Source organism: Dermacentor silvarum, chromosome 1 (genome assembly GCF_013339745.2).
Source record: "Dermacentor silvarum isolate Dsil-2018 chromosome 1, BIME_Dsil_1.4, whole genome shotgun sequence".
NCBI lineage: Eukaryota > Metazoa > Arthropoda > Arachnida > Ixodida > Ixodidae > Dermacentor > Dermacentor silvarum.
In genome coordinates, this window is record NC_051154.1 from 273,673,122 (window position 1) to 273,699,900 (window position 26,779).

Genomic DNA, 26,779 nt, shown 5'->3' on the forward strand with positions numbered 1-26,779 from the left:
TGAAGTTTTCGTCCACCTTCATTTACCTTATTATTTGTACATCTGAGTTAAACATAACAATTAACCTACCCTATGCTTTCTCAGGCTTCATTGCCCGAGTCTTGGTATGACTCCGACAAACAGACAATAAAGCCAAGGGGAAATTGTTTGTTATTTTTGTCCATAGGGCAATTGTTATTTTTAATTGAAATGTACAAAAAGACAAGGTAAAGGAAAATGGAAGTGGACGAAAAGACAACTTGCCACCGCTGGGAGCCGAACCCACGTCCCCCGCTTTACACGTAGGGTTGCCAACTTTCGAGTGGACGAACTTGGTACGTGAAGGTTGGGGGGAGGCAGGGTTGTGGCTGGTGACAACCGACCCTGTCAGTGCCAGGAAGACCGACCCTGTCAGTGCAAGAAACCGCCACTCTGTAGTGCAACAAATTTTGTTTCTCCTACCAAAGTTTTGTTTTGTCCTACCATCTCGCGATTTATAACAAGAAGGTGTAGTAACTGCGCTACTAATACCAATACAAATATAGGTTACTCAGACCGTTTAGTGCCTAGAACAGAACTAGCAGCCCGACAAAATAAAATGGTTATGACAATGCAACAGAAGACAAATGAGAACGTGCAACCAAGTTGTCAGGCTTCATCAAAAGGAAATCAGATTTATCGATGGTTATTCAGTATAAGAAAAAAAATATTGGGACATTTGGCCATCTGTATTGGGTCAAACTGGGACTCGGGACATTTCACACAAAGCCGGGACTATCCCGCTCAATTCGGGGACGTAGTTGGGAACCCTAATTACGCATTCGATGCTACGACGGCGGCTGTTCTTATAAGAAGGCTGTAGGCGCAAGAAACATTGCGCTTTCTTTCTTTCATGTTTCTCGGCGAGATGGACATATTGTGAGCTCGCCAATAATGTGAGCTTCAGAATACTAAATAACAAATGTTTATTAATTAACTTTTTATTAATGCATTAGGGGCAGTTGATTCATTGGCAGATTTAGTGACAGTCACATTTTAATGCATCCTCTTTTTTTTCTAATCTTGAAAGTCGCAACTAATTCGAAATGTTAATAATCGAATTCCAACACTAAATCAAGGCAATATCGGAACCAAGTGTGCCGGGAGCGTGGAAAAGGCGGTCCCCACTATCATATCAGACAGAAGCGCCCCGTGACGATAAGCGCGAGGAAGTTTGAAACTGAACGCATCGGTCATTCGCGGCAGCTACTGATACGGCACACTTTGCCTGGCAAGCATGTGCGGCTGTGTGCTTTGTTAGGATTTTCCGTGTCACTGTCATCATTCAAATATTGTCCCACACTTCTACAGGGGCATTGCCGTCTGACGCGCCACGGGACGCTCTCGGTTTCGATATTGCCTTGATTGAGCTTTGAAATTCGATTATGAATATCGCCAATTAGGGGCGATTTTCGAGATTACAAAAAAATGAAGTGCTTTAAATTGTGATTGCCTCCAAATGTACCATTAGGCAACTTCCCCTAAAGCAATAATAAAAAAAGTTATTAAAATATTTTTCTTAATTAGTCTTCTGAAGGTAACGTTATTAGCGACAAGATATGTACACGTCGCCTAGGAACTCTTCCGTTAAAACGCCACGTTCCGTTGCACTCATAACCTTTCTATAAAAGATGAGTATGGTTAAAAAGAACACACCATCAGCTAGCGCAAGACAGGGGTAATTCGAGATCATAGGCAGAGGCCTTCGTCCTGCGTTGGACGTAAATATAGGCTGATGATGATGATGATAGATAAAAAAGAAGAAAAAAATTATAATTGTTTGCAAGCCCTGAAGATCTGCACTCCCGCATTCGGTATCCTGAAATTTATTTCTGAAATCAAAAACGAAAACAGAGAAAAACACTGCTGTAATTAGATAACTAGATCCTATCCAACCTAAATATTATATGTAGTTCGATTTCTACGCAAAGCTAATGTACTTAAGTAACAACTTTTGAATTTAAAACAGCGTCACACGAGACAGGGACCGAAGGGGACGCCCATAGCGCTGACCTCGAACAAGTTCTTTATTCTGAAAGAAAACACAGCTCTCCAGATATCGCAAATATACCTCGCTGGTATGACGCAGCTGTGCGCACTATTTCCCCTCGGGCTAACTAGTGGGTTCTTCTTATCACAACCTCTTCCCCTGATGGTGGCGTTAGACGGCGTGCTTCGTCTGGTCTTTGCGTTGAAAAGGTGGAAACGTGCAATTAGCAGTCGCGAAGACGTTAGACGCAGCACTACAGCCAAAGAGACTCTAGTTAGCGGGGATCTCGCACAGCAGCTCTTTGAGAACAAAATCAGCGTTTCAAAGTACCGTAGCGCCGTGCAGTGAGCCACCCTTTTGAGAGGCAGAAATTATTTCCAAGTAAGCGCTCCCCTTAATTACTGCGCTATTGGGAGCGCGATATTAAAGGTTCTTTCCTTCATACCTTTAAGAACGTAGAAAAAACGAAAATGTGGTGGATGAAAAGTCGACAGCCCAGAAAACCAGCAAGTAACAGCTGTAGGACGACGGCGTAAGCTAGTTTAAGATGCGTGCCTCATTGCTGAAGCACAAATTGCTGACCTCAACTTTATTCAAGGTTATTTATACAAGAAAAGGCGCATAGGATTGTCTTAAAGTGGCTTCAACTCATAACACGGTGTGCTTTACTCCAACAAGAACAAATTCATTCGAGCAACAAACTGATGCTGAAGACTTAACGACTGCCTCCCACGGAATCACCACCAATACCTGCCCTCAATGAATGATTTTTTGGACGACAAACCCGACACTCTTTGGAATAGTAGGGCGCTAGGAGTGACTATTATTTGGGGAGTTGGACTAACATAAAGAAAACCGCGTGTATTGAACACAACTTGCAGTAGAAAAAATACAATCAAAAGACCATTTTCATTTAAGGTCTACGATGAGTAAAGGCTGTTGCTGTTTTCTCGCGCACATACATTTTTCTGGCTAACAAGGGCGTGATATTTTAGCGAAATTGCTGATTTACGTCTTCTGCATGTCTATCAAGGAGTAAAACTGTTACATACAGATCAACTATCTGTATCTGATGGATGCTGTGTTGTCATAGACATTTTGGTCCTCCACCTCTGGGTATGCACATCGAGACTCCCGTCGTAAACGGGAGGCGCATGTAACTGTGGCCTCCCTTCTTGAGCGCCATTATCGGTTATCAGCTTCATCGGAATGAGTTTGACATCATCGACATAGCTCATAATGGTTCGAAGTTTCTCTCTTGCTGGTTAGCAAAGTCCTATAAAAGGCAGCAGCAGCAGTTACCCAACTAATATTAAAGACTTTTGAATACATTGGACTTGCGCTCAGACAAATTCGAGGGGACTGTAAAGATCTGATAATCTAATGAGAAGTTCTTGTCAGAAGTGATATGGAAAAGTCAAAATGCGTTAGTCCTGGTGCGTAGAAATATCCACGACACACAAGTACAAAGAAACTGCTCAAGAATAGAGAACTGGGCGAGTCGAATTACGTTTGTCACGTACAGTGCAAAGAATCGACACCTAACAGATGGCGCCAAAACTTGACATGCACGAGTGTCTTGCGACCCGGTGCTCGTGGAACGTGCCAAGAGTCCAGCACATCCAACATCCATCTCCAGCTCCTGGGCCTCTCGATTTGACTTTTGTCTCCTATATGAACTATGCCGAACCTAAAACTCTGTTCCTTGCCAGCTGTGGCTTGGTGTAGCGTTTACGAGATGTTTTTTGCACGCTGCATCGGAATAGCCGACAGCGCCGCCTGTGACGATTTCGGCAGCGAGGTAATCACCGAATACATTTTTTACCGCTGTTCTCACTACAGCGCGCGGAGGCGGTCACTCGCGGCTGCGCTGTAGCTTGTCTTGAAGAGAGGCAGGTTTCCAAGTAGACGGTGCTGGAGTGCTGGTCTGTGTAGACTTCCCAACCTGGGTTAGGTGGTACTACGGACGCTGTTGAGCAGCGCCACTCGTGGTAGCCAATGAAAAAGTCGGCAGACAGCGCGGTGAAGAGCGCGGTCGCGTAGGCGTGTTGTGTACGGGAATACGGGATGCGAGACTGTGTCTCCAGCCCATTTGTCCGCACAAGCCTGCCGTTCAGTGCCACAACAGCCCCGAAAACCCGAAGGGCCAAAAACCGCCCATGAAATGCTACATATTTCTGGGCAGATAGTGCAAGAAAGAAAGTAGTCAAGAGTGCACCTCTGCGGTTGCTGACAGAGTCATGTGAGTCGCGCTTAGTTCGCTTTCGCATGCAAAATTTTTATCCATGCCACGCAGTCCGTCGAGGAGGCTCTCGCGTGGCACTGGAATCCATTAATAAAGGGCACACCGGTGCTTGTAGCTCCAGCTGGGCGCCTCCCCTGAGCGCCAGCAGCAGCGGGCAGTTTCGCGTAGGTGCAACGAATGGTGTGATGTGATGCGATATCACTGAATGTTAGAAACAAGAACGAAGAACGAGGCAGAGGATTCGGCAAAACCAAAAAAAAAGGCGCAGTTTCGCCCGAAAGCAGAAGCATCGATTGCGATAACAAATTAGTAGACAGCTGTACGAAGTAAGGATAGCAGTTTTATCGGCCGTATAAACTTGTAAACATTCGCTTACTAACTAAATTAACAAGCATGTTGACAGCGCGCCCAGGCAGACATGAGCACGTCACACTCGATGACCGCGGACACTCGCGGTCAATCAAAGCGCTCGTGTGAGGAAGCGCGACAGCAGCAGCGAGCGAAGTGACCTTCGTGCTTTGTATCGCTTCAACATAAACTGAGCGGTGAGAACACACTCTCATTTCCTACTAGGGACTAGATTTTGAAATGCTAAAACCTGGCGCTAATGAAGATCTTGTTCTTACACTTGCCGCCCCAGCTGCGCTGCTTGATATGTACATTCAAAGGGATCTGAGGAAGTTGTTTAAGTCCTGTATTCTGCGAACACCGAGGGCAATTATCCCTTGGTTCAACAACTCGTATATTAATTTATTTGTAGAATCAGCGTTCTGGCACGGGAAACAAGCTCTAAATTTTCCCAAGGCTACAGTGGTTTAATTAATGAGGCTTCGTAGAGCTCGCTTTTGCGTGTATTTGACCTGCCAGATAGATAACCTACCACAGCGCCTGCAGTTCTGATGGCGCTGCACCGCGAAAAAGATGTTTCTGTTAACGGCCACCGAGGACGCTCCTATCGCGGCTGCCAGTAGGGTGCCTCGATGCCAGCGCCGCCGTTCAGGGTGGTGCCAACCTTTGACCGCCCCCGCGCCGCCGCTTTCTCGCTGCGACGCCATATTGTGTCACAGCGAGCCGTTGCGATTGCTTGGTGCCGGTGCTGAGTTCGAGGCACAGTGCGCGCGGATGCTTCGCGGACGCTTCTACTTGCTAGACAGCGTTCAGCCGCATGACTGACAAGCTATCAAGTGCATCGTGTCGACATGACGGGCTGTTGTATTCCCAAGTGCGCCGGATCGACGCGTAAAGGACTGCGTTGTTTTCGCTTCCCCCGGGACCCTGAGCGACGGAAGAGATGGGAAGCCCAAGTAAAGCGCGATCACTGGAAGGCAACGTAAACTCCTGCATTTGCGAGGTAAGTGTCAAGAATGTTTAGACTACCGCACCGTGTTTTTCATTTAAATAAGAAAGTATTCTCTGATCCTCGCTCACGTACCTACGTTCGCTCACGAACTAAGTAAGTACTGCACCGATGCTGTCTGAGTAGCGTATGGTTTGCGAGCGCGCGTCGCATAGGCTTTTTTCGTTTGGTGGGCGCAGTCTGTACCCTTATTTTAAGGACTGACGAAGATGCTTAGCCGCGAAATAGTCTTACATTAGCTACGAATCGTCACGTAAGCCACCTATTTTCCTTTTCACGGGAAGCACACATCGTGTGTCTCTTGTTTCTTTTTTTTTCTTTTTTCGGTACTAGTTATTTGGGACTAAAGAACGCAGTGCTTCGTCTGGGGAGAGCGGCTGTTTTGTACGTGGTAAGCGAAACATTGTGATTTTCTCTGATTTCTCAGGAGATATCTTGCGGACCTCAGGGTGTTACGTTACATAGCTGATTTTTTAGACTTGTACATATTTGTAGCGTGGTGATCGTAAGCCGATGGTCATTCGTGCTCATTCCCGATCGTAGTGGGTACTGTGACAGTCTTTAAATGCCTGTGCACGGTATGCCCAGGTGTAGTAGAGTTAAGGGGCATCATGGGACCAAAATGTTTCGGCGCTTTCTGGCATGGTGTCTGTTGTAGGCTGTGCATTTCTTCGAAACGTGTGAAGCGAGGTAATACAGCATTACTTCTGCGAAAATTTATTTTTAAGCACTGTAATGGGTTCACTGTATTTACAAGGCAACTTTTCATACCAATAATCACTTTTGTTGCTTTACTTGTACTTAGAAACACTTTGAAGAGGACCAGTACGAGGGAAATCGACAGGATGGGCGCCGTCTGTTAAAGTCAACAGCCCTACATCATCATGGACTATATTTTCGAAGTGAAAAACATTGCTAATCTGTATTTGACTGTCTTAGTTTCATTTACGGTTTTTGTACGCGATATGTATGCAGTGTTGTTTATTTTTTCAATGTAGTTATCAGTATTCTAATGGTTATTTATAAAATGTTCTGTACTCGCCATCGATGTGTTTGGCTGATGCGACGTATTCGATGGTAGCTGATGTATTCTGGCTGGATATCTTGATTAATATTACCCGCGGTTGCGTTTTCTTGTTTGCATTCTTGTTTTCGATTTATATTGTGTGTAATAAAGTTGATGTACGCACTTGAACCCCCCCCCCCATGTAATGAATAAATTAAAAAAAAACTCTCACTATCCCGAATTGTGTGTCGAGCCTACCTTGCGATTTTTTTTTATCTCGTCTTTCAACATCACCTTCAGGCGCCACACAGTACATATAATTTTTTCGTGTACATATCTCTTTCATGATTGATTGTACTAGACATTACTAAGTAAATGTATTTTGTGCATCGTATGGTTTCTTGTGTGTACTACGCAAGATTGACACAGACAAGTTACGTTACATGTTTCTCTACAGCACTAACTAAACCTTATTTTCACATGGCAGTTATTTTTACACCAGCTTAATCCTGTCAGCACACAGTTTTGTGGGCAAAAAAAGCAAAAATTGCGCGTAGATATCGTCAAATAATTGCTACGAACGCGAAGAGCACGCGCAACGCAAGGGAAACTAACCGCCGTGCGCGAGTGGCTGGCTACGGTAAAGGTGGCGCGACGTGTAAACCAAAATACAACAGCGAAAAAGAAAAACTTCCACACACAGGGGGTCGCAAACCTTATATACCAAGCATCAAAGCGCAAAAAAATATATAGTGCGTATTTTAAACATACACACGGCATATTAAATGTGATTGAATTAGGCAACTTGGGGCATGTTCCCGGCGCCATACATTTACGTCTTCGACCTTCGACGAGTTAACGGCTATTGGTTATAAAGATATGCAGATGGGACACCGATAAAAAAATCCTCATCAAGGCAAAGCACTTGGAAGCGCGCCGCGAGTAACACTTTATGAACGCAAGCGTAGATGAGTCTCAGCTCGTGTGACACAATATGGCGGCGCCAGCGGGGTTGTCTCCACCCTGGACGGCGGCGCTGGGCATCGAGGCACCCTAGGCTGCCAGGTAAGTGCGCCGCCACGCAGCCAGTAGTTATCCCGACTTCCGCATGTGCTAGCGCATCAACGCACTCTGCGCGGCTCACAGCGGGCACGCATCATGAGTGTGTGTAAGCGTGTATGTGCTTCGCGCACTATCCCAACCTCGCAAACGTGCCTCGCGGTGGGCCATCTCTTCGGGCGCCTTGCTAATGAGCGCCCCCTTCTAGCGAGCCCACGATGGCAGCCGGAAACGCTCGGTGTCGGCGCGCTGATAATAGGATATTCCAGCGCACCTATTAGGCAGGGCTCACGGTTTCGCCTGTGCACCTTATCCGACGCGGGACAGAGTCTTTCTAAGAGCGTGCTGAAGAAGCTTACGGAGCATCGCGACTGCCGGCTGCTCTTAGAAGTGGTGCGAGCATCGTAAGGTGATCCAATAAAGATGATAAGTGCGACTTTCCGCATTCGAAGGGGTCTTTAGCTGTTCTCTATTTGCGTATACAGACCCCTGCATACGTATGCGTGCTTTACCACCCAGTTTTCGCAGTTGGCAAGGAGCGCCCTGTTTGCTCTGAACACACACACACACACACGCACACACACACACACACACACACACACACACACACACACACACACACACACACACACACACACACACACACACACACACACACACACACACACACACACACACACACAAAATAACAAAAGACGTTAGCCACCTACAAGGTAGCGACAGTACGTAAAAGGTAAAATAGAGCGAATACATTCTATTTATCTACGAAGCAGTCGTATACATCTGGCAGGAGGCCACGGTTATAGAATTAGAGGCCAACTGATCACGGCGGATACACCATGATTCCAAACATTTTCTGTGGCCCCATCGTCATTGGTCCCGCGCCAACGTTTTCACATTATTCAAATCACACAAGTGTCATTTCGTCAAGCAATGATCGACCAGTTCTTTTTTTGCATGTGTGTCATACGTTGCCTTCACGACGTCCTTCATGTGTTCGTTGAGGCGTGTACCGCGTCGCCGCCAATTCCCGCCGATGTAGCTGGCGTCGCAGTCCTTGTTTCAAGGTGGACACTTTGTAACACGCAAAACAACCACAGGAAATCCAGGTTTATTGGAGCAATACGCACGTGCTTCGACCCCAGATTCGTGCTTTACATTCAAGTGGATGTCCCAACTTTCTCTTTTGAGAATTTCATATAACTGCACGTTGCTGCCTGAGACCAGGTATCATGAAAAATAAAGTAATTTTTTTAATCCGCAATAGCTGGGAAGACCCACACAAAAAAGTGAGAAATGTGCCGCAATAACGTGAACAAATGTTTGGCCCTTCCTTCACGCAGCATTCAAGCGAGTGAAATATTTGCCGAATTTCTGTTGTAGGGGAAGGGGAACGGAGGGGGGGGGGGAGGGGGCATTGCTAGGCACGAAGTTCGATCTTGCTGCTACCATCTTCAGTGGGAACATAGGAACTAAATGGAAATATAAGGTTCATAAGGAGAGCAAGCGGCTCGCGACACTACGCTTCGAGGAACGGGAAACGTCGTACTTCTAGAAAAGAGGACGGGAGATGTCGTACTTCTAGAAAAAAAAGGCAGAGGAGAGCTGGCAGCGTAGCCACCAAAAATGTCTGCTACAGCAACTAATGCTTATAACTGGGCGCGTAACAAAAGTAATTCGAACATGGGAGCTGTGGCCGAACTACACTCCTATGCCCTCCAGCACCCTAAAGGGGAAGCGAGACATTGGACTACACACGCACGCAGGCCGGCGATCATAGATGTTCAATCACAGTGCCCTGTGGCAGCCTTGATATAGAGGCCGCTCGAAGACAGCTCCCGTGTTCCAATTACCTTTGTTAGCACCTGTAGCAACTGTTATTGCTGCGCATGTCGCATTTGCTATTTGTCTATTGACCCCCTGTGGGGCAGCCTACCCAGAAACCTTACAGGCTTCCGCATTCTTTTTTTCTTTTTCATTCTTCAGGTCGAAGTGTTCATCTGGTGATCTAAGGGGACTCCGACCCAACCGGTGAGTTATATACAGTTATATACAGCATGTCAACTTGTTTCGCGCAAGTTGCAAGTCACAGTCCTGTTTAAATACTTGAGAAGAAAAAAGAGTTACATTACCACAGCGGAAGCACGGTTTCAGAGGTGAATGACCTTGCTTAAGCTGGAAATTGATGGGAGTTCGGTTAAGAGATTTCAAATTGTCAATACGCCATACGTCACGAAGTGTTGTTATTTGATACGGCAAGATACAGGAGCCTAGATCTGCCAAAAGTAATAATTGTTATACAATACGCACAAGTATAAGGTATTGTTGTAACCACTCACGCTTGCAGACAGAGGTTGCAACACACGGATCGAGAGCAAGCACACTTCATTGCTTTAGCGAATACACACTCCAATTTAATCTCACTTACCACTCAGGACGCTCTGCTAGTACACCCAATTTCAGTGAAAACACTCGGTGCCTATGATTTTTCGCTTGAGCAAACAAATTCAGTTTAAGATACAATCTTAGTATAGCTCTCGTTAGCAAACTAGCAAACTCAGATAGCGCTAAAATGACAATGGTGGTCATAAATACGACAACACATGAGGCTGTGCCCACGCTATTATGTCCGTCCTTGTGCATTTGACGCTACTCAGTCTCCCGGTATATGGCAGACCAACTAGCTCGAATTAATGCCCATACGTAGATAACGAAGTTATCTGGACAATCACTGGGCTGCAGTGACTACTCGTTCTTCTCTTAGCGCTTATTCCACGGCATTCCAGATCCACGTCCGGAGTCTCTACGGTGCCTTCGAATCATTGATCGTCGGACGGAGCTCTTAGGTGGATAACAGTAGAGTCATGTGACACCCACGCACAACCCTGCAGAAACGTGACCGAAGGCAGTCGGCTCTACGCTTAAACTAAACATTGAACTAATGAAAAAAAAAAGTATACTGGTGGGTGAGACAATATCACAATGTTTGTCTCAAGCATAACCATCTAGTCTAGAGATGCTTACTCTTGCAACCTCTTCACGCTTGTGGCGCAGCGACACAAACAAACTCACGTACTGTCGACACTCGTTCCCATTCGCGAAATGTTGAGCAAATGTAATCTCGGAGACGTTGGTGACTGCGCTCTATGAGTAATACTGCTCGTGCACCCACCGCGATGGAGGAATGGCTGTATGACCTCTGTTACTGAGCACAAGGTCGTGGGTTCGATTACTGGCCACTGTGGCCGCGTTCCGATTAGGGCGTAATGCAGGAACGCTCGCGTACCGTGCTTTGGGTGGATGCTAAAGATCCTCAGCTGGTAGTTAAAGTTGATCTCCAGCCCTCCATTATACGGGGTTCCTCATAACCTGCTCTGCCGTTTTGGGGAATCAAACCTCAAGTTTACTTTGTTTTTGTTTTTTGAGCGCGCGTACAAACTTCCTCGCGAGCTGCGCAAACTCGACCCTCGAGCTTCTACCCTTTGAGCAGAAAGCTTACCCGCGCGAGTGCAGCATAAGGACGGGAGGAGAAACAGGAGAAGCCGAGAGAATAAAAAGAGAGACGAAACGGGTTGGCAGCAGAAAGAAAGATGACTGAGGTGCGCATGACCTCCGCTTTCCGCTGCAGAGCAGGCAGTTTACGGAAACAAAGAAAAACAATTGCGAACGCGAGCACTTGGCAGATCGCAAAGAGGGGGGGGGGGCACGCGCTCGGCGTTTGCAACAACCACGTTGTTGTCATTCGAATTGACGACGCCATCGCTCGAGACGCCCAAAATGGCTTACCTCGGCAGAACTCGCGCGAGCGTATACTATACGCATGTATATACTGCAACATGGGTACAACCGCTCTCCTCCTAGAAAACATCCGTTTTTTTTTTTCTTTCTGTCCGAGAGCGCCGGAACACGACCGACCAAAAGCGCCTATGGTATACTCGGTCGGGTGCCTTGGAAGAAAAGTGCACGAACGCATTTTTCCGGCCTTTCGAATCGCTTCTGCACTTTCCACTGTCTTCCCGACTCTGCCGCGGCGTCGGTGGAAGCGCATAATCTCGGCTTACAAAACCACATGCGCGCGCTTGCGGCGCGCGCCCTCTCCCCTTTCAAGTTCCGTTCCCCGAATTCGGCTCGAATCGAAATTGTTAAATATCTTTTTTTTTTCTCTCGCTCGAGCCACCGCAGGATGTATACAGGAACACAAGACGCATCGCGCTGCCGAGGGAATACATGCAACTCACGTGAAACAGTACGGCCTCCGCAGCGACTGGAATACAGTTGAAATCCGGAGAGGGGGGATGAGGGGAGGGGGGAAGAGGCGTATGACACGAGATGGGTAAGGAAGGGTGGCCGGTGCCCGTGTTTCTTGTGTTCGCTTCGTATGAGGTAGCGGTAGGAGGGAAAAGACCACATGTAATGATATAACCTGAACAGACTACGACATCAGTTTTTTTTTTCAGACAAAACTAACTATAGACAATGTATTATAGCCAAGAGGTAAAGCGTGCTTGTAAGAGCAACGCCGTCAATAAAGAGAGAAAAAATGAGGACGCTTTCATTTGCACTGTTACAGGAAGAAGCGTCGTGCTGAATGTTCTGACTTGCTTTCGTAATTTGCGTTTATCTAATTTCTCGATTTCATTTTTTTCGCTTTCACGTTAAGCCTTCATAGAAATGGCGTCTTCGTGGTCACAGTCTCCGCACGATATCATTTGGCTTGGTTCTCCTTTATTGATGACTGGGGGCCATACCTAGTGTAGAGTACTTGACCAAGAGTCGGATGGCATCATATCGTGCTCTGTTTTTTTTTCTTTCTCCTCATTCGTTTATTCTATACTACATGAGTCCGAACTTTAGGGCAAAGAAATGCATTCGATCGGTGTGACCGTTATAAGAAGGGAGGGTGGCGTGATATTGCCTCACGAAGCGACAAACCCAAATGTTGCGAAATGTCGCTATTTTGCCTCGGCGGCTTCTCGCCGCCAGTTGGTTTATCGAGTTGACCCGAAAAAGAGCCCCGGGCCCGTAATCACAACAAGATCTTACGCGAGAATTTTTCGGAAGGGAAAATCCTAACCAACGCTGATGCTGGACATGTTATTAGGGAACGTGGCAGGCCAATGGCAAAGATCACTTCCGAAAGAAAAGCTTTGTGAATTCAGCGCCTGTTCCAGCACTGAACTTAGGCATGAAATATCTTGACTCGTATGTACACATATATGCCACGAACATCCGTGTTCTATTGTCCCTGTTCCTCTTTATCATGCCGGCTACACAAGAATTATTCCACTTAGGAAATAAATATATAAATATTCATTTCAGTTTTTTGTGATTGATTAAATATATGCATACTCATTAATTTCTATTTTTTAGTTTATTAATTAATTTACTCATTAATTTCTAGTTTTTATTCGGCGCTGTTCTGCCTTTCGTGCTTCGTCTTCCGATATATCCGTTCCAAGTGTGTGAGTTAGACACACTGCATTTTAACCATCTTTCACGACCCTTCAATGCAGCTCCAGCGGACGGTAACGACGCTGACGCTGTCACTACCGATGCTTCCGCCCGTCACAAAAGGTTGCTTGAGTTGGACAGCGTTCTGCTAGCACAAACCCTTCTGGTAGAAAAATGATCGCCGTAGATAATGCGCAGTTCAAACCTTCTCATTTCTGATACCGTCGCGAGAAAAAAAAAGTCAGGTATCTGGTACCGCATGTACTCGACGCAGCCACAGTCGAGTACGTGCGGTCTGTGGACGTTGTACGGGCACTAGAGTACAGAAATGACGTAACCGAATACACAAGTGTCATTTATTCACGCATTACAAAATATTACATGCCTAACTTATGATAACGGCTGTAGAGGTCCTACGGTCTAATCTTGCCATCATGCTCGCTGCCTATTCGCAACGGTCCCGTTTGTTTTGCACGCTTGTTACTACGAGGTGGTGGCGATAGGGCTGGGCTGCGCAGTAGCGAATTTGTCAGCGACTAATGCGACACGGCTGCGTGAGGATGGCGGTGGTGGCTTGCGGGGCTGGCGGGTCAAATGCTGCCATTAGATCCACAGGGACAACCGTGCCATCTGTGCATGGCACATGCATGATCGAATACTGACTTACTTACTCTGCACAATGAGACGAAAGTAAGGGCGTATGCATTTAATCCAAAAGCTTAACTTACGATAAAGCTAGTGGTGGATCCTACGGTGTAATCTTGCAATCATTCTCGCTCCCTATTCATGTCGGGCCCGCCGTGGTTAAAGGTGGCGTGCGCGAACTGGTATCCCTCTATCTTGCTGCCAAGCCTCTTCGCGCCATTTCTGCACCCTACGCGGGGGCGAACTAGACTGGCAAGTGGGACATTTCTGAAAGACATTGCACACGTGCAGGCCTTGTAACTCCTAATGAACATAGACTGGAGTTTGATGAATTATATCTATCATGGCTGAGCCAGCTTTCTCAAACGCGACCACTTGCACTCGGATCGACAAACGTACTACGACCTCTCCGAACGCAGAGCTAGAGGCTAAATTGACCTTCGATTGGGTCAAGCAGGGCGCGACAACGGCGCCATCTGCGCACTCGACCCACGCATAATCGAGCAATGCGTACTTTCCTCAAAACAACGATGACAAAGTAAGGCACGTGAGTAGTACGGTTATAAAGACATAATCGATGATAGTGCTACAGGTTTTCGTTACGCACGCTTTTAGCAAGCGACCCCCTATGCTGACCTAACTGAATACTTTTTGTACCGAGCGTAATGCACACGGTGGTGACCCCAACAAGATTCCTTTATTGATAACAAGGGAGCGTATTTATAGCCGCACTTAGGCACAGCGTTGCTCTCTTGGTTCGCACAGTGTTGCTGTCTTGGTTGGTCGTTGCATCCTCCTTTCTTTGAAGAATGAAAACACTGACAACACGGAAAACACAGAAAGCACTCAACATCTATGAGTAGCAGTCGACCCTCCTATGCTGTTTCAGTGTGCTGGAATCCGTGCGTGAAGGCCAGGCGATCTGGGGGTCTTCGCGGTCTGGTAGATCGTCGCAGTGAATCCGGAATGTTGGGCGGGCTTGGTGTGCCTGCTGGCGGTCGGTCCTGTGTTGCCTGCGGAGGTTCAGGGCGCTGCTGTGAGACTGCGCTCGGAGATATATCGGGGGCGTCGTCGCAGTCCTCCGTCTGGTGATGGATGGTTCGATAGAACGCTTCTGCTGTTTATCGAAGGTGCTGTCTATTTCGATGAAAAACCCGGCCATCCTCTGTCAGGACGGTGTACGACCTTGGGGTCACAAGATCTTGGACTTGCGCCTTGATTTCCCATCTACCATTTCCGAGGATACGGACGACGTCTCCCTTCTGTAGTGGAGGTAGTGGTCTTCCTGCGGTGCTTGCTTGAACATGTTTTTGGACGAGACCCGAGGATGACGCTGAAAAATCCGGAATTAGCTTTTTGAGACTTCGTCCCATTAGCAGTTCCGAGGGTAATCGGCCATCCTCGACAGGACACACCCTGTAGTTGAGACGGCCCAAATAGAAGTCCTCTTTTTTATGAGCGGAGCTGTTTAAGCGGGCCTTAAGTCCGTGAAGCGTAAACAAAAAATGTGGGCCGATCCTGGCGGTCGTGCAGAAAGGGTCCAAGCGCAATGGCCCATACTCCTGTGAACTAGCGAAGCTGAGCCTGGCTAAGTCTAGCTAAGCATAGTTGGGACTACTTAAGCTTAGTCAATCTTCGATAGCCAATCGATAGCCAATCAATAGCTAAACGTTAATTGATCAATAATCAATAAATTCCGGAAAATGCTGGGGATGACTTGGTAATGCTTAGCCTAGCCACTACCTACGTGGCCAATACCTTGCAATAGCCAATTGACAGCCAACCAATAGCTAATCGATAATCGATCAATACTCAATGAATTCCGGGAAATGCTGGGGATGACTTGGTAGTGCTTAGCCTAGCCCAAATGCCAGGACTAGCTAGGTGCCTATCATCTCCGCTGTCTCTTTAGCATTGCACCTCCAGTGCAAGCTACGCTAATTTTTCGTTCTCAGTCTTGCTCAGAAGCCGCTTGAGACTTTGGACGCCCTTCCCAGTGACCAGCGAGTCCATTGGGCGTGGGAAAACGGGGACTTGAAATCGTATGCACAAAGTCATAACGAGCCGCAAAATTTCGAAACTCTTTTGACACAAATTGCGGGCCGCCATCACTGCGAACTTCTAGTGGTAATCCACGCCTTGCAAAGATCTGAGATAGTTTATGAATGACAGTTGTTGCAGAGGTCTCCTTCAGGTGCTCGACTTCTGGAAGATTAGAGTAGGCGTCATAGACAACCAAAAAATGCTTTTCGGCGTGTTGAAAAAGATCTGTGCCAACTCTAGCCCATGGCATGTGTGGAACGGTGCGCTGGCACAAAGGCTCGTCAGGCTGTCGATAAGCAAACTTCTTGCAAACGTCACACCTGTCGATGAAATCGGCAATACCGTTGACATTCCTGGCCAATACATCAACTTGCGAGCCCTCGATTTGCATTTTCCTAAGCCGAGATGGCCTTGGTGCACTCGTCGCAGCATCTCTGTTCGCATGCTTGCAGGTATACGACTATTTTGGTTCCCTTGAGGGGTACTCCGTTCACTACAGAAAGTTCTTGTCCGAAGGACTTTAGCTCACTTTAGCTATCGTCACTCTATATGTACGCGCCCCTGACCATCGGTGTCGAGGCCAAGGAGGCCGTCATTTGTTTGCGAAGTTGTGCGACCCACCGTGCCACGTATGCCTCTGGATAAATTGAATTGAATTCTGGAGCTTTACGAGCCAAAACTAACGTTTTATTATGAGGCTCGCCGTAGTGGGGGACTCCGAATCATTTTTGACCACCAGGGGATCTTTAACGTGCCCCTAATGCACGGGACACGGGTGCTTTTGCATTTTGCCCCCGTCAAAATGCGGCCGCCGCAGCGGAGATTGGTTCCCACGACGTCGTGCTTAGCAGCGCGGCCCCATAGCCGCTAAGCCACCGCGGCAGGCATACCACTGCTTACAACCGCACGAAGTCAGCATACATTAAAACCCAGGAAAGCACAGGCAAAATGAAATGTCATTTTTAATTGAAATGTAGAAATAGTAAGGAAGAGAGAAACGAAAGGGGATGAAAACACAATGCGCCAAAGGTGAGAGCTGAACCCAGACCTTCCAGATTGAAGGCACGTTCACACCGAAAGCGGAGCGTCTAAGCGGCCAAGCGGATTTTCAACGTGGCGAGGCGGCGAGCGCGCGGGCCTGTTCAGACCAGACGGCTTGCCTGGCTGCCCGCGCCGCCGAGGAGGCGGAGCATCTAGCGCTTTCGCGGCGGACGTGCCGCCATCTTGTGGCACCGGTCGTCCGCCCACGCGCAGTTCTCGCGCCGAGATACACCAGTGCCACCATCGTCGGGCCTTCTTGATTGGCTGCGGCAAAACGGAGAGCTCCGGCGTGCGGCAAAAAAAATCGGTCCAAGAGCGATCGGGCTCGCGGCCTCGTTTTCCGCCCGCTTTACCCGCCTGGCGAGGAGGTTTTGTCCGCTTTCCGCTTTCCCGCTTGCCCGCTTTGGCCGCTCCGCCTTTGGTGTGAACGTGCCTTAAGCGTACAATGCTCTACCAATGAGTTACGGTTATGACTGTCGCCAGCACTTGGGCTCGAATTCACAAAAACTTCTTCCGCTAGAATTTTTTGTTGGAAAGAATTTTAGCCAATCCGGATGCCAGACATATCATTAGCGAAGGTGACCAGCCAACAAAGCCAACTTACGAAAGAAAAGCTTTGTGAATCTGGCCCCTGTTTTATTTTTTATTTTTCATGTGACGGACTATTAAGCACCTTTCTCGTATTTTTTCTTTACCTTTCATAATTTATAATTATTACGCTTCACATCGCTTATATGGAGTGAAGGTTCTGTCTTTATTTTTGAACTATTTTAGTTTGCCTTCTGCTCGTTCCTCGTGAGACGTGTAATGTGTCTGTCGGCACCAGAAAACGAAAAGCGACGCTTGTTCAGTATTTCTGACCAGTGGCACTCCATAGCTGCAGTGGTCTCTTTTATGCATGCAATATACCGTGAGCTGAGCTTAAAATGAGCTCTGCTTTGTCCTGTCGTCCATGTTGGTATACAAGGCACTCTTTTACCAGAAAAATAACTGCAAAGCAGTAGCGCACCGAGGATCACTTCCAGGGGGGGGGGGGGGGAGGAAGCAAGCACTTTGCATAATATGCAATGTCCTTGATTTAGCCAGAGCTAGGAATCCAACAGCAAATAAAACGCCTAATGATTATAATAATTACAGTAATGCCACCAAGGATGATGACAATGTTTATTTGTTCAGTGTTTTACTCAAAGCAATTTATGAGTGCATGAATGAATACATGAATGAATACAGGCTAGCTTAGCAGGACTATTTGAGGAATTATCAGGCATTGCCTGGGATACTCTTGGCCTTAGTGAGGTTAGAAGAACTGGTGAAGCTTACACAGTGCTGACTAACGGCCACGTCCTCTGCTACAGAGGTCTTCCAGAGAAGAGAGAATCCGGGGTAGGATTTCTAGTCCATAACAACATAGCGGGCAACATTGATGAATTTTACAGCATTAGTGAGAGGGGCTAGCAGTCGTCATAATAAAGCTGAATAGGAGGTACAAAATGAAGGTAGTACAAGCCTACGCCCCAACTTCCAGCCACGATGATGAAGAGATAGAACAGTTTTATGAAGATGTGGAATTAGTAATGACAAAGGTGCAAACTCAGTATACTGTAGTCATGGGCGACTTCAATGCAAAAGTGGGCAAAAAACAGGTTGGCGAGCAAGCAATTGGAAACTACGGCATCGATTCTAGGAATGCAAGAGGAGACATGTTGGTGGAATTCGCGGAAAGGAATAGGCTCCGAATAATGAATACATTCTTCAGAAAGCGCACCAACAGGAAGTGGACCTGGAAAGGCCCCAATGGAGAAACAAGGAATGAAATAGATTTCATACTCTCTGCCGATCCAAGCATAGTGCAGAATGTAGAAGTGTTAGGTAAGGTAAAGTGCAGTGGCCATAGGTTAGTGAGGTCTAGGATTTCTCTTAATTTGAAGAGAGAAAGAGTGAAATTAGTCAAGAGGAAACAGGCGAACCTAGACGCAGTAAGGGTGAAAGCAGACCAATTCAGGCTGGTGCTCGCAAACAAATATGCAGCTTTAGAACAGGAAGATGAAGATAACATATGGCTAATGAATGAAACCATAACTAGGCTGATCTCAGAAGCAGCAATTGAAGTGGGAGGTAAGGCACCAAAGCAACCTGTAGGGAAGAGAGAGAGAGAGAGAGAAAGAGAAAGAAAGACAAGGAGGTTAGCCAGTGTGAATACCGGCTTGCTACCCTGTACTGGGGAAAAGGGCAAAGGGAATAAAAGATGATAGAAGGAAAAAAAACAAAAAAAAACATTGAAGTAAGAAAATTTGCGCAATAACGCGACCCTACGCGCTACAACGTTCAAAGCCGGTCGCACAATTCACAAGCCTTTAAAAACTTCAGCAGAGCCCTTAAGGCCTTGAGTGCTGAAGTCCGTCTACACCAGTGTCCTAAAACTTTTTCTTCTGTGAGGGGGCGATTGTCCAGTTTTTCAAGCGCAGTCGCGAGCACTTTTCTTGCCACATTGTAGCGGGGACAGTCACAGAGTAGGTGCTTGATTGTCTCCTCGCGGCCACAGTTGTCGCAAGCAGGGCTGTCAGCCATTCCAATGCGGAAGGAATAGGCGTTCGTGAATGCGACGCCGAGCCACAGGCGGCACAGAAGTGTTGCTTCCGCTCGTGGTAACCCTGGTGGAAGACGGAGTTGCAGACATGGATTCAATCTGTGGAGGCGTGCGTTGCTGAAGTCACTGGTGTTCCACAGAGTCTGCGTAAGCTCGCGTGCGAGGGAGCGAAGTTTTGTGGCTGCGTCTGTTCTCGACAGTGGTATGGATACAATAGGGGCACAATCGTGGGCCGATCGGGCAGCGTCATCCGCACTGTGATTTCCCGAAATTCCGCAGTGACCTGGTATCCACTGGTAGATGATGTTGTGCCCCTTGTCGGTTGCGTGATGGTGAAGTAGTCGGATGTCTGCTACTAATTGTGCGTTAGGTCCGTGGTTGAAAGGGGACAGCAGGCACTGGAGAGCTGCCTTCGAGTCACAAAAGATGGACCATGACTGTGACGATTTGGGGCCAATAAATTCCAGAGCAGCACGGATAGCTGCGAGTTCTGCAGCCGTCGATGATGTAATGTGAGACGTCTTGAATTGGATGGTAACAGATTTTACGGGAATTACCACTGCTCCAGCTGAACTTTTGGAGGAGACAGAACCGTCCGTGAAAACGTGGGTGCGTTCTCTGTGCTTTTCATGCATGAATGAAAGCACGGTTTGTTTGAGGGCGAATGACGACATGTCCGTTTTCTTTCTGATACCGGGAATTACAAGAAGGGCTTGGATTGGATGCAGGCACCACAGTGGTAGAGATGGTCGTGCTGCAGGCGTGAAGTTCGACGGTAAAGTTCCATGGCTGGCGGCAATAATCCTGCTAAACGCTGAACGAGGTCGAGTGGCAGGAAGGGAGGCGAGATGATGCGATGGAAGTCGGGCGAAGTGCCGGAAGTGCATCCTTAAAGCATCGACTTGAATGTACGTAGTGATGGGGTGATCATGCGCGATGGCTATTGTTGCTGCCGTGGATGCACACCTGGGAAGGCCAAGACATATTCTCAGAGCTTGAGCTTGCACAGACTGGAGGACCCGGAGGTTGGTCTTACCGGTCCCACTCAGTACAGGTAAGCTATAGCGTAGGAGACCCAGGAAGAGTGCATTATAGAGTTGGAGCATCGCCCTCACAGATGCACCCCATGACTTTCCCGCGAGAAATCTGAGAACATGGGTTACCATGGTCAGCTTCTTTTTTAGGTAGGAGATATGAGGACTCCAGGAGAGGTCTCGATCGATTGTCACTCCTAGAAAACGGTGCGTCTTCTCGTAGATGATTGGCTGTCCATTAATTTTGACAACATACGGTCTCATTGCTTTGCGCGTGAAAGCGACCATGGAGCACTTCTCCGATGACACCTCCAGACCTCGTGCTCGAAGATAACCTGATGTAACTGTGGCCGCTTTTTGGAGTCTGGCGCGCACCTGGGGACGCGTAACTCCTGATGACCAAATGCATATATCGTCCGCATAGATCGACACGTAGACGGATTGCGGAAGGGAATGAACTAGGTCGATGAGCGCTAGATTAAATAGAGTGGGGCTCAAGACTCCACCTTGCGGTACGCCACGGTAGGTGTTGTGCTGCGATGTCATACCATCCTCTGTTTGCACAAAGAATGACCTGTCCTTCAAATAGCTGATAATCCATCGAAAAACAAGGCCACCCAGGCCAACATCGCCCATAGCGTCCAGGATGGCTCGATGAGTTACGTTGTCATAAGCGCCTTTAACGTCCAGGAACATCGCCGCTGACAGTCTCTTTAGGGTTTTTTTCGTGCTGAACCGACGAGACAAGATCTATGACGTTGTCTATAGAAGAACGTCCGCGTCGGAAGCCTGCCATAGCGTCAGGGTATATCTCGTATCGCTCTAAGTACCACTCCAGACGTGTAAGCACCATCCTCTCCATCACCTTTCCTAACAACTGGCCAGAGCAATGGGACGATACGACGCCACGTCTAGAGGTGATTTGCCTGGTTTGAGCAGAGGCACAAGGCGGCTGGACTTCCATACAGCAGGAACCACTCCTTCACGCCACGAATTATTGTACATGTCCAGAAGAGCTTGCCGAGCTGTTTGACCGAGGTTGGCAAGAGCTGCGTACGTCACCCCGTCAGGTCCAGGCGATGAGGAACGTCTGCACGCTGCCAATGCCGCTTGCAACTCCTCGGTCGAAAACAGATTGTCCATACGAGAATCCCTCGAGATGGGAACGTCATAGGAATCATGCGCGGTGAACGAGCACGGTTGGCCGGCAACCTTCAAACAGAAGTCCTCCGCTACGTCGATCTCTCGGCGACCTTGGTAGAGAGCCAGGCATTTGAAGGGGTAGCGCTGTTGCGGCGATGTTCGAAGACCGCGCACCGTCCTCCATATATATGACAGGGGTTTATGGGGGTCAAGAGAATCACAGAAACTCTTCCACCTTAGAGACTGCAGTAAGTTGATCCGACGCTGGATCTTCTTCTGTATGCGTCTCGACTCCCTTAAGTCGTAGATGGACTTGGTGCGCCGGTAGCGTCGTTCAGCGCGACGGCGAATTGCTCGGCGGCGTTCCAATTCCGCTTCGAATTCACAAAATTTTGGTGTAGGCCTAAAAACGCTTGTGGCCTTTTGAGCAGCGTCATTAATTAGCTCCTCGATGTTTCCAGGCACACAGTTCTGAGAATTTTCACACATCTGCTCCATGAGGAGCGTGTACTTCGGCCAGTCGATGCGTTGAACTGTGGTGCAGTGTGACTTGCCGATGCCTTCGACCTTAACATATGTTGGAACATGGTCACTACCATGCGTTTCGTTGTCCGGGAACCATTTCACACTGCTACTGAGGGATCTTGAAACAAAAATTAAGTCCAGGCAGCTGCTGTAAGTCAATCCCCGCAGAAAAGTGGGACTTCCATCATTTAGGCAGAAGAGTGCATGGTTCGACGCAAAGGCTAGTACATGTCGTCCTCGGCAATCCATCTTTAAACTTCCCCATAGCGGATGATGCGCATTGAAATCGCCGGTAATAATCCATGGTCCAGGTGTCGATTTTAAAATTGCACTTAGTCTTGCGTTGTTAAATCGGCTCGAAGGTGAAATGTAGGCACCTACGAGCGTGAGTGTGACATTCTTGCATTTTACGGTCAAGCATACGTACTGGTTGTCGTCATCAGGTGTCACTGGGTGTAACACATAAGTGAAATCACATCTGATGTAAACGATGACTTTGCTGCGGTCGCTACAGGTGCCAGACATGAAAGCTTCATATCCTGATAAACGGATCGCGCTATCAATGTTTGGCTCACAAATAACGATGATTGGAAATTTGTTCTTAAAAACAAAGGCACGAAAGTCCGAAATGCGGGACTTAAGGCCACGGGCATTCCACTGGAAGATAAACGCTTCCTTGACTTGTTTAAGGAACGAGTGCAGAGGAGCAGCCATGGTGCTTCTCAAGACTGGCCAGTACCGGATTCAGCGCATCCAGTATCTGAAGCGCACCTCGAGCCGCCGGAGTGTGTATGGACGTCAGGAGAACACGGAACGTGTTCATAAGGGCCCTTATCATGGTGACAACTTGTTTGTCGTCTTCGTGGCTGCTGTCCGAAGGTGAAGTATGATTCGGCGAGCGTGCGTCATGTAGCTTCTCCGCTGGTTGGTCTAGCCTCGGCAACGGAGGCCACTCTTCGCGTGAGGCAATGACATTCGAGACTTTCTGCGTAGGATCCTCGCTGCTAGTATTGGTAGTTGTCTGTGGAAGTGTGTGGACTGTCGGCGGACGCGGTGCATCCTTAGCAATAGCAGTGGGTTTCCTCGAAGATCTCCGGCGATGTGAACGCCGGCGTCGCACCTTAGCGGCAGCCTCCCTGTGCGACGAACCATCCCTGACCATTTGCCTCAAGACTTTCATCTCCTTTTTCACATGTGGGCAATTCTTCATCAATACTTCTTTTTGGGCGAGTTGGTACATCTTGAAACTTTGGGAAACAGCGCAAACAGACGACCACAAGAAGGGAGACACGGACACACAGGCGCTGACTAACAACTGGTTTTATTGTGAAGGAAAGCACACCTTATATATGCCAGAGTGAAGCAAGGGAAAGGGGAAAACATGACAAGGGTAACATCGTGCCAACATCGGGCAATTCTTGGAAGATGCGTCGTGAGAGCCTTGGCAATTGGCGCACTTTTGGTTTTCTGCACGACAGGCGTCGGAGCTGTGTGACCCAGAGCATCGTGAGCACACGGCTGTCTTTGTGCAAACTGCACTAACGTGTCCTATCCTTTGACACTTCCGGCACTGAAGCGGCTTTGGCACAAAAGGCCGTACTACTTGTCGAAAGTGACCGACCTTGACGTGTGATGGTAGGCTGTCTCCTTTGAAAGTTAGCTTCACGCAGTTCGATTTCCCTAGGCGACGGGCTTGCAATATGGCAATTCCCTCTGTCGCCGGCTTGATGAGTATAGGCAGGTCGGCATCGCTTATGGAATTGTCTACATCATACACAACACCGGTCGTAGAGGTAGGTTCATCTTGTTTGAAGCAGCGTACGTTGATGTTATCCAGCACATTGACGTTGCTCAAAACATCTAGCGCGCTGCGGTCTGCGACATCTATAGCGAGAATGTTCTTACGGGCGTTGATTCTGACATCTTTGATCTGACCCGGAGCAAGGGCCTCGAGCGCCACAGATGTAGCTTGACGGTTGAGCCGGTTTATGTTGTCGCTAGCAGCCACAGGCACAAATAAAATAGTGTGCTCCGATGACTTTCGCGTCGGTATCACAGTAGCCTTACTTGCGGAAGGAGATGTCCTGATGAGTCTTCTCTTTGCTTTGCGCTTTGCTACGGGCACGAAGTCACTGTCATCCGAGGTCTCATCACTGGTCGGTGAGTAGATCACAGTGTCCTCACTGTCAGTGTCACTCGGGTGACTAGACCGCTTTCTCGGCGCGGCCCCTGCTGAAGTCGAAGGGCCCGGCACCCCTCCAGGTGACTGCACATCCATCGCCGTAGTTATGGGAGTGGCGTCTACCACAAAGTAGCTTGGAATTCGCAGAGACAGAAAAGCAGCGTTCCATACAACAAACACTTCGTCGTCGTCCCGTCCTATTCAAGCTCATTCTGCATGATCAAAACCTGTAGGGAAGCTCTCCCAAGAAACAAAGGACCTAATAAAGAAACGACAAAACATGAAAGTGTCCAACTCAAGAGATCAGATAGAATTCGCTGAACTGTCAAAACTGATCAACAAGAAAAAAGTAATGGATATTCGAAATTATCACGTGGGAAAAATTGAGGAAGCCGTAAAATATGGACGCAGCATGAAATCAGTAAGAAGAAAACTAGGCATAGGACAAGGCAAGATGTATGCACTGAAAGATAAGCATGGTAATATCATGAGCAATTTCGATGACATAGTAAAAGCAGCAGAAGAATTCTATACTGACCTGTACAGTAGCCAAAACAGCCAAGCTACTTTCATTCGAAATAGTGATGAACCGGATACAGAAGCTCCTTCTATAACTAGCGATGAAGTTAAAAGGGCCTTGAAAGACATCACCAGGGGAAATACGCATGGAGAAGATGGATTAACAGTAGATTTAATCAAAGATGGAGGAGATATCATGCTTGAAAAGCTTGCGGCCCTTTATACGCAATGCCTCACAACTTCAAGTGTACCAGAGATCTGGAAGAACGCCAACATTATACTTATCCATAAGAAGGGAGACGTTAAAGAATTGAAGAATTACAGACCCATTAGCTTGCTTTCAGTATTGTATAAAATATTTACCAAGATAATTTTCAATAGTATCAGGACAACACTTGACTTCAGTCAACCAAGAGAACAGGCTGGCTTCAGGAAGGGATATTCTACGATGGACCATATCCATGCCATCAATCAGGTAATTCAATCAGAAATCTGCGGAGTACAATCAACCTCTCTATATGGCTTTCATAGATTATGAAAAGGCATTCGATTCAGTAGAGATACCAGCAGTCATAGAGGCATTGCGTAATCAAGGAGTAGAGGAGGCATACGTGAATATCTTAGCAAATATCTACAAGGATTCCACAGCTACCTTGGTTCTTCACAAGAAAAGTAGAAAGATACCTATAAAGAAAGGGGTCAGGCAAGTCGACACCATCTCTCCAATGCTATTCACTGCATGCTTAGAAGAAGTATTCAAGCTCTTAGACTGGGAAGGATTAGGAGTGAGGATCGACGGCGAATATCTCAGCAACCTTCGGTTTGCAGATCACATTGTCCTGTTGAGCAACAATGGAGAGGAATTACAACAAATGATTGAGGACCTTCATCGAGAAAGTGCAAGAATTGGGTTGAAGATGAATATGCAGAAGACAAAGATAATGTTCAATAGCCTGGCAAGGGAACAAGAATTCAGGATCGCCAGTCAGCCTCTAGAGTCTGTAAAGGAATATGTTTATCTAGATCAATTACTCACAGGGGACCCTGATCATGAGAAAGAAATTTACAGAAGAATAAAATTGGGTTGGAGTGCATACGGCAGGCATTGCCAAATCCTGACTCGGAGCTTACCACTGTCGTTGAAAAGAAAAGTGTACAATCATTGCATTCTACCGGTGCTAACATATGGGGCAGAAACTTGGAGGTAAAGAAAGAAGCTCGAGAACAAGTTAAGGACCGCAGAAAGAGCGACGGAACGAAAAATCGTAGGAGTAATGTTAAGAGACAGGAAGAGAGCGGTGTGGATCAGAGAACAAACGGGGGTAGACGATATTCTAGTTGACATTAAGCGGAAGAAATGGAGCTGGGCAGGCCATGTAATGCGTAGGATGGATAACCGGTGGACCATTAGGTTTACAGAATGGATACCAAGAGAAGGGAAGCGCAGTCGAGGACGGCAGAAAGTCAGGTGGGATGATGAGGTTAGGAAATTCGCAGGCGCAAGTTGGAATACGCTAGCGCAAGACAGGGGTAATTGGAGATCGCAGGGAGAGGCCTTCGTCCTGCAGTGGACATAAATATAGGCTGATGATGATGATGAATGAATACATAGAGTGTTTTTGTTAATCAGCTAGGAAAATTCGACCTGAAGCCACCTCCTGAATTGTAATGACAATGTGAACAGTGCACTCAAGCGACACGTTGGACTGGTGGGGCTGGACGCGTGGGGGGGGAGGGGGGGTTAGAACACCCCCCCCCCCCCCCGTCGGTGCGCCACTGCTGCAAAGTCTGTCCCTCATTTGTGTAATGGCGTGGAACGCTTCGCCGTGACAGCTGTACCGTTATTACCCCTATATTTGCTATCTTTCTTTTATGCGAAAGCGTCAAATGGGCCCATTGAGCGAAAAATGGGCGAAATTGAGGGGAATTAAGGG

The 26,779-nt window shown here is 47.6% G+C and overlaps 1 protein-coding gene across 1 annotated transcript in view; it reads left to right on the forward strand.

Moving 5' to 3' along the window:
• LOC119437162 (CCN family member 2) overlaps positions 1–26,779 on the forward strand; it is a 300,207-nt gene that overhangs the window by 136,980 nt on the left and 136,448 nt on the right. Inside the window, exon 2 of the mRNA XM_037704235.2 lies at positions 9,662–9,706. The gene's annotated coding sequence lies outside the window, so the exon portion shown is untranslated. The remainder of the gene's footprint in view (positions 1–9,661; positions 9,707–26,779) is intronic.